The 6,004-nt window shown below is 39.8% G+C and overlaps 1 protein-coding gene across 1 annotated transcript in view; it reads right to left on the bottom strand.

Annotated features, from left to right (window-relative positions):
• LOC124122347 overlaps positions 1–6,004 on the bottom strand; it is a 377,435-nt gene that overhangs the window by 272,983 nt on the left and 98,448 nt on the right. The window lies entirely within an intron of this gene.

The following is a 6,004-nucleotide window of genomic DNA, read 5'->3' as shown; positions in this document are numbered from 1 at the left end:
CTCTGATCCGCGAGTGTTTGGTTCGACTCTCTCCAGCTTCACGGTAATAAACTGATAAGCGTCACATTTGAACAGTGTTGTACCTGCAGGTTGGTGATTACAATGTCAGTGCATGGGACCCTTGCCGATGTTAGATATACGGTCAAACATAGACTTACCTATGTATGTACCTGTGTATTTCTTCTTTATTCGTCATTGTTGGTTGTGTCGAGCCCCGGATAACTCGAACTAGCTGTGTAAGTCTCTTCAACTTGGACACAACGGTGTTTGAATGTATATCATTTTATGGTCTATTTGTTTATGGTTTTGGGATTGGTGAACAGGTTAAACCAATTTAACCACCTCTCTCTTACATAGGCCATTTAATAACTAATAAGAGTAAACTGTACATTAGATAATATATTAAGATTAATTGCCCCTACTGCTGCAAATATTTTGATGCGAATATACAAGTCACAAACAAATACATACATACATGCATCGGTACATAAACAAACAGCATACCAGCATATCACACATACAAACAACTATTTGATTGATGTAATCGTAAAGAAGACATAATCAAATGTTCATTCTTTAAGATTTTGCAATGAACAAATGGACAGATTGTACAATAGCAAGGTTAGTATCAGTAGATGTTATGGCATTTCCATATAATACTGAATCCAAGTCATATCCATTTATATAGTAGTACAGGTTGCAGTAGTTGCGACATGAAAAGAAGTGTTGGATCCTCATAATGATATCCACAGGAGCAGGTTTCGCCCCGAGTATGTTTCTAGGTTTGTCAGCACCATACCCGTGCTCGTGGGTTTCACCGAAGTGGTTAACGTCTGAGATCTGCATCATTTCGGGCTTTCCTCCCACATTAAGTTGACACGCCGTGATATAACTGCAATAATGTTAAAAGCGGCGTTAAATCCAACTCACTCACTCACTATATATCGATTCATAAAAGACAGACCAAATGGGATCGAACATAAGACTAAAGTCAGATTGTATGTAGAGCGGTTATTACCCGGACACTGGTAGGCGTCGACCACGAGTGTGCCCGGGGGTCCATGAGTCGACTGCCACCCCGGGCGTCTCTCTTCTCTCTCACCAGTACAATTATAGGTTTTTTTACATGACAGTGAATGCATTTACAGAAGTACCACAACATTCTGATTGGAAAATATGTGCAATTAATATGATACAGTTTAATTCAAACGGAAAGGAATATATTGACTTTAACTGATTGACATTTATGATTATCTATCTACAATGAAGACGTAACATGAATAACAGGTGGCATGTCGCTTGAGGCGTCAATCAGCAGTCCTTAAATAGGAATGACGGACATATTCAAAACGAGACGAACAGGACAAGCTGTAACACTTATTAAATCACCCAACCTCCACCTCACATTTCTACTGTACAAGCTATATGATAGTTAATACGTAATAAAATTCAAATTGACAAAGAAAATTATCTAATAGAAGTTTTATTGTGTGACGTCAGCGCAGCAAGGTTTTACTTTAATGATTTAGCCTTTTACTTTATATTTCTTTATGCTCATAGGTTTTGTAAATCTGAAATGCACGTTTGTATAACATGTGCTATGTCAAATCTGTGCAATACAGCGTATACCTGCATTAACTGATAAGCGTTATCTCTCTCCGTTGAAACATCAGTAACAACGCGATTGTGTATCGCGGCTGGGGATTCTTAAACGACCTAGTTCAATCTCTAGTGGCAATGTACCGCAACGTCACTTCGCTCGTGTTCTGCGTTGATTCCGGGTTAAGGGCGTTTTGCTTGGCGTTAAGGCCATATTTAAAGAGCCTGTATGTTCGTAGCTTGTTTCCATTAATAATTTTCTGTTTGAGTAGCTCGATCTGACTGTTAGAAATGGTGTATATATCAAGAATATGGATATTAGGCTCAGTCAACATGGATATAACTGTGTTTCTCCACAATTTAAGGAATCTTGTTGAACAATCACTCACAGTCCTGGCCAATATTGATTGACTGACAGACACTTTTTTTTCCAACATCGGATAATCCGCTGTAAAGTTGATGGTAATAGCCAGCCCATTTCACCACGAACAGCCACATTTGATGTTTTACATCCCACTTCCATGACACATCTACAAGCTCGATTTGAACAACGTTTATACATCTGACTTCTCAGATCCGTAAGAAAGCATGGGAAGGACTTTGTGTACTTTGAATTTCCTATCATTTTCAGTCACTCGGTCATGAACGTAAAGCATAAATAATGTTTGGAATTCGTTATCATTCGTATTTCCAGTGTACAAGCATGGGTTGGGTTATGTATAACTGACTTACAGTATATTGTTTTGATATCAATTTACCCGAATGAATGAAACAAGTTATCCTTTTAAAACAGAAAGTTAATGACGTAGCTGTATGTCAATAACTAACAAAACTTCTGTAATATCGAGCATGACCTTATGTTATGCCTTATTTCAGACATGGGTGTCCAGGACTACACAATATGTGAGAGGGGGACGTACGAGCAGCGTACGATATTGATGGACCGATATTGAATAAACCGAGTCACGCACACTGATACCCCCCCTACACACACACACACACACACACACACACACACACACACACACACACACACACACACACACACACACACACACCTTTCCTGATGTATCTTCCCCCACGGCGGAGGTCCAGCATGTATATTAGCTGCTCTGTCAGACATAGATGATATTCGTCGTTACACGGGAATACTGAAAGACGGATTGTGGTGTCACAGAATATATGTATTTCGAAGCAATGAAACACCGTTTTAGTTACGACTAGCTATCATGGTTTAAAGGCATATCGTCTTTCTATCCTACCTCGGAAATAGAAATATGTAGCTGACACGAAACTAATGATTGTGTGTAATGTTTTAATCATAAAAATTAACAGGTTATGTCCAGTAAAGAAAAGACGACACATCAAAAACTGTTATCAGTGTACGTTCGATACAGGTCCCTGTTATAATCAGTTTAACGATAAGATGAGACAGTTCGTGCAACATGGGCTTTATCACTTTAGATGCCACGCTCCCGTCAGAATCAGTGCAGTGAGAATATTTATAAGTCAGGTCGAGATGACATGGGTAGAGTAGCATCAGATTACATGATGCATCTGATGATAACAGGGATTGGTAACTATAAAGCAGACAAGTCTAACGCCACGTAGGTTGAAACCCATGACGCAACAACATGCTGACAACAATAGGATCATTATCAGAAACAATCTGGAATTCGAACTAATATAATCCAATCCTGAATCTACTGAGGCACAAAACTCTACAAAGAAAATTGCGGCGTCAAGACCTGTGGATATGGGACAATGAAAAACAAGAAGAACTATATTCCATGGTATAAATGTCCCTACAGAAACACTATCATTGGGGCCAAGTATTTCACACCTATTTCATGGTATATATGTTCCTACAGAAACACTAACATTTGGGCCAAGTGGTTCAAATGTATTCCATGCTATATATGTTCCTACAGAAACACTATCATTGGGGCCATGTGTTTTACATTCATTCCATGGTATATACCTTCCTACAGAAAAACAATTATTGGGCCCCTGTGGTTCACCTCTATTCCATGGCATACATGTTCCTACAGAAACACTATCATTTAGGACAAGTGGTTCATATCAATTCATGTCATACATGTTTCTACAGAAACACTATCATTGGGGCCAAGTGGTTCACCACACTCACTCACATCTATTCCATGGCATATAAGTTCCAATCTGTCTTGGTTGTGTTGTGTTTCACATGACAAACGAGCTGCAAAACCTGTTACCAGCAATCTATAATTTAATGAATGTATACAGTGGATATATCACCAGGAAAGTCTTAACGTCATGAATATAATCATACATGTAACGTGCTAATTACAGTAGACATAGGGAAGCTATCATATCATGAATAGACACAACCCTCAGTGCAAGCACCAGTGCCAGGACTGACAACTGACAAGGGTGATTTCCGCCGTTCTTGTTGCACATATACCTGCATTTATTATCCAAATACCCAGAGTCATAGTCTGTGAGTCAACGTCCTGGACTTCTGTAACAGCCTGAACAGTGCTGGTTGTCCTTACACTGGTGAGATTGCAGAATATCATCCCTGGAAATTATCCACATGACAGGCAAAAGGATGTACTGAGTTCTAATGTCAATTCAGGAATAATGCAGAAATGCCATTTTCAATAGCATTGCATGGGTGGCCATGATACAAAATTGACTGGAACCCTGTTAACATGTGTTTCCAAAATCATCCTTGCAAAGTTTCATATGACCACATTGCTTTAGAGGAGATGTCAACTCTAGAAAACAAAGGTTTTCAAAGGCGAACGTCCATATTTGGGTCAAAAGATAATAATTAACACCTGCTCAAACCCCATACTTGCCGCATTAGAAATTTCCAAATGATGAACTCAAAAATTGCACATTACTATCTCATCCCACCGGGTACCCATTCACTGCTGAGTGAACTGAGACATAATTTGAACACTCGGCTATGGAGATACCACATGTAGGGCATGGAATGCGTTCCCTTGTCGCGAACACTTGGTGTCTACATTGAGCAGTGTTGACAACAAGGAGAAATATACTGAGTTTCCTGTGAGCGAGATGTCAGTCTTGCAACTGCAGCTGTTGTGTCAACTCTTCTGTAAAATTATAAATATTGTTGGATCATTTTCTTTGTATTTTCGTATTGATCCTGTCTTACTGCATGATTCAACATTTTCTGAGTCTGGCATGGCATCTAATACGGTGACACCCCTTTAGCCCAGAAACTTTGCTGGTTGCTGGTGGGAATATCTGCATTTATGGTGCAAAGGGACATGATTTCATACCTTGTTTTCTCTACGTGTGTGGCACAAAGTAACATTGTTTCACAGCTTATTCCGTCTTCGTAAATGGTGGTACAAAAATACATTGTGTCATATATCATTGTGTCAACGTGTGGTACAAGAGGACTCTATTTGATACATTATTTCGTCTACATTTATGATACAAATTATTCGAATATGTGTTATATCATTGGTGATGTTATATTATTGGTGATGTTATATTATTGGTGACGTTATATTGTTGGTGATGTTATATTATTGGTGATGTTATATTATTGGTGATGTTATATTATTGCTCCCCCGGTCACTGGCTCAGTGGGCACGGGGTTTTCATTTTCATGTTCGAAGGGAGTATACAACCAAAGCTGTCTGTGAGGCGCTAGGAGGTTAACAGTCAAATTACTATCTCATCCTACCGGGTACCCATTCACTGCTGGGTGAACAGTGACATAATTCGAACACTCGGCCATGGAGACAAAACATGCAGGGCATGAAATGCGTTCCCTTTTCGCAGACACGTGATGTCCTCATTGAGTTTCAGTGCTATTCTGCCTTTTACACCCAATATTCCTGTTTCGGTTGATAAACGAGACTGGCTGTTCCCTGACGTTGAGGTGCTTCATTGTGGGGACATGACTGAAGAGATAGAGACCATCAGGGAGTGCAAGAGGCAAGCACCCACCCAAGGACTCGATGGATCGACGTTGCTTCACCGTTATCGTTTGTTACAGCAAACATCAGGTTGTGGTGCAGAATACTGTCAGGGAGAGTTAGGTTGTATCGGGCAGCCTACAATGAAATCCCTGTACTCCCCTATCACCAATCTGAGACTGTAATCGAGTTGTATGTTTCGTTATCTTCTGCACATAGGTACGGTGTGTAAAGTCATTCGCGTTGTCATGCAGTAGTATTAGTCCACTGATATAAACAGAGTGTGTCACAGATAAAACAGTGTCTCTTAAAGATAGGCATGCACTGCTCGCTGTCTCGTAAAAAAACCATAATATTTATCATTTGGTGTGCGGTCATACTTTGTGGCCGCTGCGTCACCCTATCTGTTGAGACGTAGCTGAGTGTTGTTAAACAAACAATGAAACCTGTAAAGTGAGGTAGCT

Source organism: Haliotis rufescens, unplaced genomic scaffold, assembly GCF_023055435.1.
Source record: "Haliotis rufescens isolate VD_foot unplaced genomic scaffold, xgHalRufe1.0.p SCAF_14, whole genome shotgun sequence".
Classification (NCBI taxonomy): domain Eukaryota; kingdom Metazoa; phylum Mollusca; class Gastropoda; order Lepetellida; family Haliotidae; genus Haliotis; species Haliotis rufescens.
The sequence above is the reverse complement of the archived record's forward strand: the minus strand, read 5'-3'. Positions and strand labels throughout refer to the sequence as shown.